This window comes from Sturnira hondurensis, unplaced genomic scaffold (assembly GCF_014824575.4).
Source record: "Sturnira hondurensis isolate 20B ecotype Veracruz unplaced genomic scaffold, ASM1482457v3 Scaffold0017394, whole genome shotgun sequence".
Lineage (NCBI taxonomy): Eukaryota > Metazoa > Chordata > Mammalia > Chiroptera > Phyllostomidae > Sturnira > Sturnira hondurensis.
The window spans coordinates 4,962,140-4,976,728 of NW_028090025.1; positions in this window are offsets into that span (position 1 = coordinate 4,962,140).

Sequence of the window (14,589 nt, forward strand, 5' to 3'; positions counted from 1 at the left end):
TTGGTTCTTATAATTTGATTTTAGTCTCAGTTATGGGCACAGCTATATCTATGCTGTGGGGTAGAGAGGGTGCATACTTTTCCCCTTCTTATCATACATAATTCATTTACAAAACAAGAAATAAGCCTATTCAAAGCTCTGTGTCAAAAAGTTGACATTCAGTATTTTCTAATACCCCAATTTTTTAATAGGTCATATAATATTCTGGGTTAATAAAACAGGATAAAAAACAGCTCTTGTAGTCAGACTGGTAGGGTTTCAAATATAGCTTTATTATTTATGTGCTACACAACCTCATGCAAGTTAATATATTTTCCGTGCTTCAGTTTTCTCAGCTATAAAGTGAGGAAAACAAAGGTATTTACCTTTTAGGGTTGTAGATTGAGTTAACATGTTTGACATAGGATGGAATCAATAAATATTAGTTATTGTTTTAATTTTTTGAGGCAGTGAAAAACTGGTGTAAAACTAAACTATTAGGAATGAGCATCTGAGATGACCAGGATGCATATCACAATGATCAGTCAACCACAGGTAAAAAAAAATATTTTATTAGTGGCTGTATTAGTCAGCTCAGGTTGACATAACTGAATTCCAAAGATGAGATGACTCAACAGAAATTTATTTTCTCACAATTCTGAGGCTGGGGGCCTAGGATTAGATGTCTTCTTGGTTGCTTTCTGGTACAGCTTACCTTCCTCACTTGTAAACACTCATCTTCTCACTATGTTCTCACATGGTTCTACTCTGTGCAAGGAGGCAGGGAGAGAGGGACCCTTGCTGTCTCTTTGTATTATTAGAACACCAATCCTATTAGATCATGATCCCATTCTTGTGACCTAATTTTACCTTAATTATTACTTCCAGGCTCTATTTCCAAAAACAGTCACATTGGGGGTTTGGGTTTCAACATATTAATTTGGAGGTGGGGGACAAAATTAGTCCACAAAAATGACATTTTAATAAGTATAAATTCACTAAACAACTCTGCCTTTTTCTTTACCTTAACATAGTTTTCACCACATGTCATAAGATGAATAGCTTCTTCATTTTAATTGAAATGAGGTATACTGAAAAAGTGTTGATCTACTGGGATTTTCAACATGTTTTCTTTTTTATTGTTGTTCAAGTACAGTTTTCTGCCTTTTCCTCCCACTTCTCCCCACCACCCCAGCACTCCCCGCCTCCATCCCCCATTTCCATCCCCCTTTGTTGTTGTCTATATGTCCCTCATAGTTGTTCCTGTAAATCCTTCACACTTTCCCCCCATGATCTCCTCCCCTTTCCCTTCTGATCACTGTCAGCCTGTCTCAATTTCAGTGTCTCTGCGTATACTTTGCTTGTTCATTTTGTTGCTTAGGTTCCTGTTAATGGTGAGATCATATGGTATTTATCGTTCATTGCCTGGCTTATTTCACTTAACATAATGTTCTCCAGTTCCACCCATGCTATCAAAAAGGGTAGGAGCTCCTTCTTTCTGCGGCATAGAATTCCATTGCATAGATGTAGCATAGTTTTTTGATCAATTCATTTACTGATGGGCACTTGGGTTGTTTCTAGCACTTGGCTATTGTAAATTGTGCTGCTATAAACATTGGGGTGCCTAGGTTCTTTTGGATTGGCGTTTCAGGATTCTTAGGATATAATCCTAGCAGTGGAATTTCCATGTCAAAAGGCATTTCCACTTTCAGTTTGCTGAGGAAATGCTATACTGTTTTCCATAGTGGTTGTACCAGTCTGCAATTCCACCAAAAGTGGACCAGGGTTCCATTTTCTCCACACCCTCCCCAACACTTGTTGTTTGTTGCTTTGTTTATGATGGCCATTCTGACCAGTGTGAAGTGATATCTCATTGTGGTTTTAATTTGCATCTCTTCGATGGCTAGCGATACTGAGCATCCTTTCATATGTCTCTGGAACCTTTGTATGTCCTTCTTGGAGAAGTGTCTGTTGAAGTTCTTTGCCCATTTTTTAATAGGGTTGCTTGTCTTCATACAGTGGAGTCATGTAAGTTATTTATATATTTTAGAGATTAAACCCTTGTCTGAGGTATCATTGGCAAATATGTTTTCCCATATAGTTGGTCTTTTTTTCATTTTAATGCTGTTTTCTTTAGCTGTGCAAGTTTTTTATTCTGATGAGATCACATTTGTTTATTCTTTCCTTCATGTACCTTCCTCTAGGGGATATATCAGTGAAAATATTGCTGCATGGAATATATGAGATTTTCCTGTCTATGTTCTCCTCTGGGATTTTAATGGTGTCAGGATTTATATTTAAGTCTTTTATCCACCTTGGATTTCTTTTTGTGTATGGTGTAAGTTGTTGGTCATGTATCAATTTTTTTTTGCATGTAGCTGTCCAGTTTACCCAACACCATTTGTTGAAGAGGCTGTCTTTGTTCCATTTTATGCTTCTGCCCACTTTGTCAAATATTAATTGACCACAGAGACTTGAGTTTATTTCTGGGCTTTCTATTCAGTTCCATTGGTCCATGTGTCTGTTCTTATGCCAGTACCAGGCTGTTTTGATTACAGTGGTCTTGTAATATATTATAATATCAGGTATTCTGATTCTTCCTACTTTTGCTACTCTTTCTCAAAATTGCTGCAGGTATTTGGGGCCATTTGTGGTTCCCTATACATTTTTGAAGTGATGGTTCTATATCTTTGAAATAAGCCATTGGTACTTTAATAAGGATTGCATTGAATCTATAAATTGCTTTGGGTAGTATGGACATTTTTATGATGTTAATTCTTCTGATCCATAAAAACGATATATATTTCCATTTGTTTGTGCGTTTCTTAATTTCTTTCTTCAGTACTGTGAAGTTTTCTGAGTACAGCTCTTTTACGTCCTTGGTTACGTTTATTCCTAGGTATTTTATTTTTCTTGTCAGTATATCAAATGGAGTTATTTCCCAATTTCCGTTTCTGATATTTCATTGTTGGTGTACAAAAATGCCTTTGATTTCTATAAATTAATTTTGTATGTCTCTGTTTTGCCAAATTCATTTATTACGTCGAGAAGGGTTTTGGCAGAGTTTATAGGGTTTTCTATGTACACTCTCATGCCATGTGCAAACAATGACAGTTTTGTTTCCTCTTTTCCAATTTGAATGTTTTTTATTTCTTTAACTTTTCTGTTTACTGTGGCCAGGACTTCCAATACTATGTTGAATAGGAGTGGTGAAAGTGGGCATCCTTGTCTTATTCCTTATATTACTGAGAAAGTTTTTAGTTTTTGCCCACTGAGTATGAAGTTGGCTACAAGTCTCTCATATATGACCTTCATTATGTTGAGGAATGCTCCCTCTATTCCCACTTTGCTAAGGGTTTTTATCATAAATAGATGCTGTGGCTTATCACATGCTTTTTCTGCATCTATTGATATAATCATGTGATTTTTTCTTTGCTTTTGTTTATGTGATGGTTTACTTATTGATTTGTGAATATTACATTATCCTTGCATCCCTGGAATGAATCCCACATGGTCATGGTATATGATCTTTTTAATGTATTACTGGATGCAGTTTGCCAATATTTTCTTGAGGATTTTAGCATCTATGTTCATCAGCAATATTGGCTTGAAGTTTTCTTTCATTGTTGTGTCTTTATTTGGTTTTGTGATTAGGATGATTCTGGCTTCATGAAAAGAGTTTGGGAGTCTTCCATTTCCTTGGATTGTTTAAAATAGTCTGGGAAGGACATACATTAGCTCTTTCTTAAATGCTTTGTAGTTTGTACTGTGAAATCATCTGGTTCAGGGCTTTTGTGTGTCGGAAATTTTTTGATTAATTCTTTACTTTCATCTGCTGTTATTGGTCTGTTCAGGCTTTCTACTACTTCTTCATTGAATTTTGGAAGATTATATTTTTCTAGAAATGTGTCCATTTCACCTTAGTCTTCAAATTTCTTGGCATATAGTTCTTCATAGTAATTTCTTACAATCCTTTGTATTTCTCTGGTATCCTTTGTAATCCCTCCTTTTTAATTTCTGATTGTGTTTATTTGGGTCTTCTCTCTTTTTTCTTGATGAGCCTGCTAAAAGACTTGTTAATTTTGTTTATCTTTTCAGAGAATCACCTCCTGGATTCATCGATCCTTAGAATTATCCTTTTAGTCTGTCTGTCATTTAATTATGCTCTGATCTTGGTTATTTTGCTCTGACCTTCCTTCTACTTGCTCTTGGCTATCTTTATTGTTGTTCCTTGAGTTCTTGTAGGCATAGGGTTAGGTTGTTTATTTGAAATGTTTCTATTTTGGGGGGGATAGGTCTATATAGCTATAAATTTTCCTCTCAGGACTGCTTTTGCTGTGTCCCATAAGTTTTGGATTGTTGTGAGTTTATTTTCACTTGATTACAGGACATTTTTATTTCCTCCTTGACTGTGTTCTTGACTATTCATGGTTTAATAGCATGCTATTTAATCTCCATGATTTTGAGTGTTTTTGAGTTTTTTTCCTTGAGGTTGGTTTCTAGTTTTAGCCCCTTGTGGTCAGAGAAAATGCTTGTTATGATTTCAATTTTCTTGAATTTGTTGAGGCTTGTTTTGTGTTTTATCATGTGGTCTATCTTTGAAAATGTTCCATGTGCATTTGAAAAGAATGTGTATTTTGCTTCTTTGAGTTGAAAGGCTGTATATATATATATATATATATATATATATATCAGTTAGGTTCATTTGATCTAGGACATTGTTCAGTGCTGTAATATCTTTATTGATATTAATATCTTTGTTGATATTTTGTTTGGAAGATCTGTCTATTTTTGACAGTGAGGTGTTGGAATCCCCTACTATAATTGTGTTGCTGTCAATATCTTTCTTGAAGTCCTCCAAGATTTTCTTTACGTATTTGGGTGTTTCTACGTTGGGTGCGTATATATTTACAATGTTTATGTCTTTTTGATGGATTCTTCTCTTGAGTATTATGAAGTGACCTTCTGGGTCTCTCTTTATGGCCTTTTAAAAAAAGTCTATTTTGTCTAATACGAGTACTGCTACCCTGTTTAAGTTTATCAATGATAGATAATCATTCATTGCCATTTTTCACACCTGCATTCCTCTCTCTCTCTCTTTTCCTTTCTTGCCTTAAAGCAGTTCCTTTAGCATCTCTTGCAGAGCTCATTTGGTGGGGGTGTATTATCTTAGACTTCTTTTGTCTGGGAAGCTCCTTATTTGGTCTTCCATCTTAATGAGAGCCTCAGTGGATAGGGTCATCTTGGTTGCAGACCTCTAGCTTTCATTACTTGCAGTATTTCTTGACATTCTCTTCTGGCTTGGAGTATTTCCATTGAGAAATCAGTTGCTAGCCTTATTGGGCCCCCCCTGTATGTTACTTCTTGTTTCTCCCTTGCTGCCTTTAAGATTCTCTCTTTGTCTTGGAAATTTGCCATTCTAATTATGATGCGTTTTTGAAGTGGGCCTCTTTGGGTTCCTCTTCATTGGGACTCTCTGTGTTTCCTAGATTTGTGTGATTTTTTTCTCTAATCAAATTAGGGAAGTATCCCATCATTCCTTTTTCTAATAGGTTTTATATCACTTGCTCTTCTTCTCCGTATGGTGTCCCTACTATACAGATATTATTACATTTTATGTTTTCTTGCAGTTCCCTTAATACCTGTTCATTCTTTCTGAGTCTGTTTTCTTTTTTCTTGCTCTATCTGGGAGTTTTTTCTACCTTGTTCTCCAACTTGCTGATTCAATACTCTGCTTCATCCAGCCTGCTTGTAATTCCTTCTAATGTGTTTTTTTATTTTTCCCGAGATTTTATTGTTCATTTCTTCCTGTTTTTGTTTATAGTGTCTATATCATTTTTCATGCCAATTGTCGTTCAGTTCATTTTAGTTATCTGTGAGTTCTTGAGCATCTTTATAAGCATTAATTTGAATTCTATATGTGATGGTTTGGTTATCTCCATTTCATTTAGCTCTTTTATGGGGAGTATTCTGTTACTTTTGATGGCATGTTCTTTTTTGCCTCCCCATTTTAGTTGACATTTTTGTTTGTTTCTGTGCTCCCTAATGTTTCTGTTTGTTAGCTGTCTATGTAGAGTGAACTTCTTTGGCATGAATTCTATGAGATTCAGTTGCATGGTCTGTGAGATCCTTGACTGGGCACTCTAGGTTTTGCCCTTTCTTCTGTTTGTTTGTGCACACTTGTTGTACTTGGGTTTGAACATTTTGGTGGTTCCTTTTTTGGTGGTTTTTCTCCTGTAGCATGTATAATGATGTTTGTAGCTCCCACTTATTCTTGTTTTAGATCAGTGACAGAGGGTAGGCAAAATGGATTAAAACAGCAAGAGACTGTTTTATGGGGTTTAAAGTACCAGCAAGGAGAGAAGAGATAGTAGATTCTTTGGGTAAGTATAGCGTTACCTGTGATATTTCACCCAATTAGCCACTTCTTATAAAAGGTGAAAGAGAGATAAGATTCTAGTTAGATGGGAGGATGATTGTGAGCGGAATCCAGAAAACAGAGTGCTTGTGCAAAGTTAGATGATGAGGTATGGTTAGAGTAAAGTATAGAAATTAGGTGTAGTCTCAGAAAGAAAAGAGTTAACCATAACAATAATAACATTCAGGATTAAATTAAAGTGAGCTGAGATCATGGAGGGTTGCTGTGTAGTATGTACAATTGTGTGGAACAACAATTATTTACAGTAGTACTGGAACAACAATGATATGATGAATATATGACTTGGATAACCAGAATAGAAAGTATCTGATCAAAAAATGTGTATTATTGGAACATGGGTGAAGTAAAAGAAGGAAAATTGAAAGACAATACAGAGAGAATAAGGAAAAAACAGTCAAGCAATGCAATTAAACAGGGAAATGAAACTAGGAAAACTAAACATAAGGAAGGGAAATAAAAAAAACTAATAAAATAAAAGTGGTAAAAAATGACAAGATAATAATGAAACACATACACAATAAAATGCCAGCTCTGTGGGATAGCAAAGTGACATTTGTCTCAGTTTCTGGGTTTTGGGGTTAACCTTGTGCTCCTCCTTTCAATCTATTTCTGGACACTTCGTAACTCCAAGTCTTATTGTCTCACTTGGAAGAAGAAAAATAAGGTGGGGGGAGGGAAGAGAGAGGATCCAAAAAGGAAAGGAAAAAACAAGGATAGTAATCAACCTCCTGCTGACTTTAAACCTGTTCAGGTAGTTCTGCTGGTCTTCCTAGATGCTACAGGAAGAGGGGACTGGCTTCACTTTTTTCCCTTTCTTTGGTTCTGAGAGTATGGGGACCAGATTTGGGTCTCATTATTTCTTTTCCCAGCCTCTGGCATAAGTCTTTCGTGAGCTGCCAAGCTCAAATCAGCCACTCAGCTGCTCACAGCGTGAGTCAATCTCTGTGAGTCAATCTCCAGCAGGGAGCCGGAGACAAGTAGGGTGCAGGGTTCCCCTCTACCACTGTCCTTGTAGGAGCAGTGACAGACAGGCAGGGTGCATGTTTCCCACCTACCACTCACTCTGTGCAGAGGCAGCTGGAATCTCCCTCAAGGAGCACCGGTTGCTGCTGGAGAGTTCTTTATAAAGCAGCTGCCCCTCTCTTCCCCCACCGCCCCGCTCTTAATAAGCGCATCACATAAACCCACTTTTCAACCAGTCCGGAGACTATCTGTCAGGGTCTGACACAGCCCCACTCCTCTCTTCCAGGTGTTGCCAGCACCCCTGTTTCTCTGGTGCTAGTGTCCACAGTCCCAGTGGGTGTGTACCGTCTCTGTGTGTCTCGCACTTCGCCTCTACTTCCCCTAGCGACTTTCAGCACCCAGGTCCCTCCTAGTGCCGCTGCCCTCCCTGCTCTAGTAGGGGAGGGAACTGGTGATCTAATTCTCCTCCCTGTACCCTGTATCCTGTCTGGTGGCAGAAGCAGACTTGGTCCTGGTGCAGATCCCAAGGACATTACCATCCCAGCACGCTCTCCTCACTGTCTGTTTTTCATTGTCCTCTGCATTTTTTTTTTTTTTTTGCTTCCAAACTTGATATAAGCTGGGATTCCATTGGCTGTTCCCTCTGTTCCTCAGAAGATCGGCTAGGTGTTCCAGGTGGGCACGAGGAGAACTGGGCTCCACTCCCACCTACCTCACTGCCATCTTCTCATTCCCAACATGTTTTCTTTTGAATTGATCATATCTTAGTATAAGATAGGAGTTTGATATCCTATAATAATTTATCTAGAACTATTACTGTTATTTTACCTTTCTCAGGTATGTCAGTTTTAATAAAACATTTCTGTTGCTACCTGCTAATACATTTTCTGTTACTACCTGCTAATACATGATGAAGATTAATGGAAAATTATAGTTACTTAGATAAACATGAATGAGAATAAAAACTTGTTCTAGTTCCAGAAATCACAGGTAATTTGTGGTTGTAGTGTTGTCCTTTATGGTGTATAGAGGAGGGGGATGATAGTCTATTAACAGGTGAGAATACTAATAAGAATAATCTGTTGAGTTAATGTGTGCATTTGATGTTTAGATACATCGAGTGTGACATACCAAGGGGAAATTCAAGAGATGTCCAAAGAATTTTGGGGTTCTGGATAGGCAGATAACTACTTGCAGACAAACACTTGTGGGAATCTGTATATAGGTAGTAACTGAGCTGTTTTGTGTGGAAGTGGGGCTCTTGTAGTGAGTGTCACAAGGAAAGAATTCCAGAAGCCCCACAAGGGAAGATAAGATCGGTGATAAGATTTATTTGTAACATCACATACAAAATCAAAAAAGTGTCCCTTCTGGGTTCCCAATCTCTTATCTCTGTTCATCCCACCATGGAAAATCAGGGCCAGAAATAGGGCCAAAATCCAGAGATTCCATGACATACTAAAGCTTAGTCCTGTGGAGCCTGCATGGCCTGCCACTAGCCCCAGGTATCTGCGCTGTGATTTCAGTCCTCATCTAGGTAGCTTAGTGTTGTTCCCACCTATGATCTGTTGTTATGCTGCTATATCCAGGCTCCTAGGGTATGGGTGTGAGGGCTGCTAGACCCACATGGTTACTATGAAGAGAGGATGTGCTAAGCAAAGGGGGCCAGAATGTGTTATTTAGTGAGAGAGAGAAGGCTCTGGTCCCTGGAATTATATTATCTTAGGTCAGATACTTTTTCAAAATAACCAATCAACTTTCCAAGCTTACTTGGAATTGCTCCTGGTGTACTTCCTAACCAACAGATCCCATTCCAGATTAGACTGACAAGGATCTATGGTCACCATCTTGGCTTCTCTTGCACATATGCTGCTTTCCCCGTGCTTGCCTAGATGATCTGGTACTAACTAGCAGCACCACCAGGGAGGCTTTCCTGCCTGCTTGGATGACTAAATCTCCATAATGGCTATCCCTAGAGTGTGTGAATGAGTCTGTACATGCTCTAGCTCCCTAGTAGGCCTGATGGAAATTGAATATCTGACTCAACTTCCCAGTTTATTATGATTAATATCTGATTCCCTTTGCACCCTTCTTTTATTAATACCTATCTACCTACATTGACAAAGCCATGTGCATAAAGTTGATAAAAAATAAACATGTAAGAGGACAGATTGACTTACTAATCAGCATTTTAGGCACAATACTTGGGGTCCATGACAATTATAGGGACCCTGAAAATATTTTAATTTATTTTAAAATCAACAAGACAAAGAAAATTTGAGGCTCACAAAAAGTTTTAATTATATTCATACATCAGAATAAAATGCAATTTTCAGAGCCATAAAAATCAAAATCAAATTTTAGATAAAATCAAATTTTATCTGAAATGGAAAAAAGAGTAAGTATTTTAATAATATTTTAAAAATATTGATAATATTATGATGGTAAGGTCTAATAAAGGCAAAAATTCCTAGAGCTCCCAAGAGTTATTATGTGGACCTAGTTGGAGGTTACTGACTGGGAACTAAACATGGAAATAACAGTCTTAAAAATATCTGGGAAGAAATAAAAACCTACACAAATATTTTAAAATGTCCCAGGGGTCTGCCACAATTAACTTTCACATATTGCTTCAACCCCCAAGGACCAGTCATGACATTTTTCTGGTCCCAGAAGGCAACACGAAGGAGGTCCCTCTTGCCGGAGATTATTTTCTTATTATACCTCAGTTACATTTGCAAAGTTCTTTCTTTCATGTCAGCCTAAATGATTTTCAGAGTTATTAATGTTAATGTTTAATAAACTAGTTTCCATGGCAGCAATCATATCACAGATGTTTTATTAAAGCCTCTATGCAGCATACACCTTTGCCAATATGTTATTTTGGACATATGAGAAGATAAATACTTGAGAAAGGCAGCACCTCTCTCAGGCTTCAAGCTCACAATTTGCATTACTAATTATATCCTCTCTTCAAGGAATAAAAAAGAAAAATATAGTACTTAAGACAATGTTGATGGGCTTAATCAAAAATATCACACAATAAAAGGTCAAAAGAAAACTTACTTTTTGAAAATGAAGTGTAAGGTGAAGAAGTAAAAGTTGTAATCATGAAATGTGTATACTTTTATAAATTTTAGCTAATAACCATAAATGTTACAAATGGTTACGAAATTTTTTTAGTCTATGGGAATTTTTCTTTGGGGAGTGGCACTAATTGTTAGTTTATGTTTAGCACACTAACTGCTGACACATATGGGTCACTGACTGGGAAGTTATACAATCTTGACTCATTTTCTCTCTTCATCACTCTCTAATCTGATTTTGAAGTTAAGTCATTTGAAACTATCTCAAAAATCTGACCATTTTTTCAGAATTAAGATAGCAATATTTAATAGCTACATATTTTGATGACTAAATGCCTTTGGCTCTGGTTCACTTTTCTATTTATTATTAAAGGTTTAAATTTTTTTTTAAATTAAGGAGTGGTACTAACAAATGGAGTTTACTAAAAGTCATTTCTTAACCCAGAAAAACAACAACATATTTTTTTCCATTTACATCTGCTTCTTTTTTTGGAAAAGAACAAGGAGAAATTCAGAGTGACAAGGTGCATACTGACTCTAAACAAGGCATCCTGCCACCAAGAGCTGGTCATTGGGTCATCTCTTGCAATTTCTTTCTCATTTGTGGAGTGGATAAAGATTTCCGATGTATATCACCAGATCCAAATTTGGAAAATTGACCCTAAGTTGTTGTATGAAAGAGTTGCATACTTTTTTTTTTCTGAGAGGTTATATAGACATGGACTGATCAGAAGTGGTTTTTGTTTTGAGTTTTTTATGAATTAATGTGCTCGAGGACATAGGAAGAGGTTGATGTTTCTCATGAGAGTTTATACACTGTTATGTAAGTTAAACATTGTTCCTTCTCTTTCCCTATGCTGGAGATCCAGTACAAGCCATGTCTTTATGTCTCCCAAGGGTTGGAACCTTTGGCTCCTTCTTAATATCAGGCTGACCGATATTAACACCAGATAAGTACTTCTCCACATAGAAACTCCAGTAAGGATGCATAACAAATTTCATTTACAGCAATGGTATAGGAGTCATGGTCAAATGTGAAGCAAAAGTGAACACAAGGTTATTATTTGTTCTTTAAGAAAAAAAATTTTATGACTTTAAGTCATGAAGCACATTGCAGGAAGAAAAATGAATTATAGTTTGGCCTTTTAGTCTTTTTGTTACTATGTGAAAGTGGGTAGTTAAGATTACTCTGAAAGATTATAAACCCATTCATTAATTTTAAAGCTCAGACCTTTGATTTAGGAAAACATGAGCAAAGGAATTTTTTAAAAAATTAATGGGTCACCTATCATGTTTGAGAGCCCTTAGGCTATATGGAAACACAATATACAAAGCTTTGCATTATTTACCTGGGAGAATGTTATGATCTGTTAAGTAGGCCCTTTTTGGTTACCACTGAGTTAATGGATTGCTTACCAACCAATATTTGTAGAAAAGTAAAAGTAATAACAGTAATAATAAGCTAAGTGAAATAAGTCAGTGAAAGACAAATACTGTATGATCTCAACTATAAGAGGAGCCTAATGTACAGAAACAAACTAATGAGTACAAAGAACCAGAGGAATGGAGACATGGAACAGTCTGACTATGACTAGAGGGGAGGGGAGAGGGGGATAATGGTAGAAAGAAGGGGTAGGGACTAGTCAAAGATTATGTATGAATGACCCATGGACATGGACAACAGTGTGGAGACTGACTGTAGGTAGGAGCGGGTGGTGGGGTGATGGGATGGGTAGAGGAGGACATAGGGGAAAATTGGGGAAACTGTAATAGAACAATAAAATATTTAAAATAATAGCCCTGGTTGGTGTAGCTCAGTGGATTGAATGCTGGCAACCAAAGAGTTGCAGTTTTGATTTCCAGTCTAGGGCACATGCCTGGGTTGTGTGCAGGTCCCCAGTATGGGGTGCACAAGATGCAACCATGCGTTCATTTCTCTCCCTTTCTCTCTCCCTTTCTCTCTCCCTTCCTTCCCTCTCTAAAATTAAATACAATCTTTTTAAAATAAAATATGTAAATAATAATAACAATAACAAAAGGAAACCACTTTTCTTTGGTAACTGAATGTCCCATATGTTGTGATACTAATTTGCTCCTCCAGCAGGGCTGAGGTGGCATCTCTCACCAGCTGTACAATCTGCATTCTCTCACTAACTCCTTTTGGGGATTAAAGATACATGTTTGCAAGATGAGGATCAGGGATGCCAAGACAGCTATGCTTTGTGTCAGAAAACATAATAAAGCTGATTGGCTCATTGAAGGAATAAGAAACCTGTGGGTATGTCTTACATACTGCTTTTACTTCATTTCCTCGCCCTAAATTTATCTGTGAAATGTACAAACATTACCCCCTTTTTTGTATTGTGTAGCTTAAAAATGTTTAACATATACCCTCCAATTGACAGTAGTCTCAGTTAAAACATTTTTGAAATAAAAATTAAGTTTTATTTTAGGTTTACTTTAGAAAATGTATTTTACTCTTTTAAAAATAGACACAATATAGCTTAATTTCTTTTATTTCAGAAAACTAGCTTTTAGCCTTAGAAATTAAAGGGAGATTTTGTTCTGGGGTTTGTCACTGACAATAATATAATTTATATCATTGTACACATTTTGTCCTTTGTCAAACACACCATACATGTTCTGAGTGTGTACTCTAAATTATTAGCAAAAGCATGTTTCTCTGGTTTATCTTAATTATCACTATAATTATAATTAAATAATTTTCTCCCCCTCCAAATTTTTGTTTGGGCAACAGATTTCTGTATATTTGAAAATCTGGTAAAAAAATGTCCTTCACTTAATATAGTCCATTCTGGCACATTGAATGGTAGTTTAAAATGAAATACATGATGCTTCCACTATGTAGAGAAAAAAATGACCTGTCATGGGTATTATCAACTTATCCCCCAAGCTGAAGGTGATGAGGGATGGTTTGCTATCATTTTAGAAACTCTCAAGAAAGTCTAGAAATGCTGAAAAACATAAGGTTCACTATATTGACCCTTGAGAATGTTGTCCATCAGACCACAAAGTATCCAAATTTGGGGAATGTATTCTATGTGTCAGAACAATCTATGCTGCTATTTTGGATTGATTACTACTGCTTATTTTATTTTTACTATGCCATTTATCTTTTACCTCTCATTTCCGAACTTCCTGGAATCATTCAAGTTCATCGTTATTTTTTATACTGAATAACCAGTCAATTTACCTTATCTTTCTGCCACAACTTCTCTCAAATCTTCAAGAATAGATTTGTAACAAGATTCAATACTTTCTCTTGTGTTATAATTTATATCCTTTCTGAAGTATTTCATCTTCTTTTTTCCTTTTAAATATTAGTTCTTTTGGTTTTCAACCTATGTCTTTGAGCATTCATTACTTTTCCTCCTTTTCTGGCTCCTACAATATTACCTCTCTCATTGGTGTCTTTTTTGGAAAGGAGAGGTCAATATCTCTTTTTATATATGGAGAGGAAATGAAGTATAACTAGTTTTAAATGTTTAACAATAAACTATTAAATTTCCTAACTTTACTTGATGGGCTTATTATTAAATACAGCTTAATTCCTATACTTAAAAAAATTACAATACGAACTTTTAATGACATAAGAGAAATGGAGACAATCAAAAACCACAGAGCAGGAATACTTTACTCCAATAGAGAGATGACCTGTGGGCTTTAGGCATGTTTATTTGCCTCTAGAACTCAAATTTACAGGCACCAATGGGGAAAAAAACCTAGGTAGATCCTGTGTCTCTTTTCTGTGTGATGTATTGACTAATGCACATTGTGACTCTGCCTTTGGTGTGTTGACCTGTTTAATGTCAATCAGCAATAAGGCACAACACTGTATGAGAAGATGCACTCTCTCTGTTATGCTTTTAAATGAAATTTTATTGATTTTAATCTGCATGGCAAACTTGCTGGAGCTCCAGCAAGATTCTTGGCCCAGGGTTAAATTCTTGACCTCTGGTCAGAGCTCTACTGATGGGCAATTGGGCTGATTCCAGATCTTGGCTATTGTAAATGATGCTGCAATGAGCAAAAGGGTACATATATTCTTTTGAATTAGTATTTTGGGTATCTTTGGACATATATATGCTTAGAAGCATGATC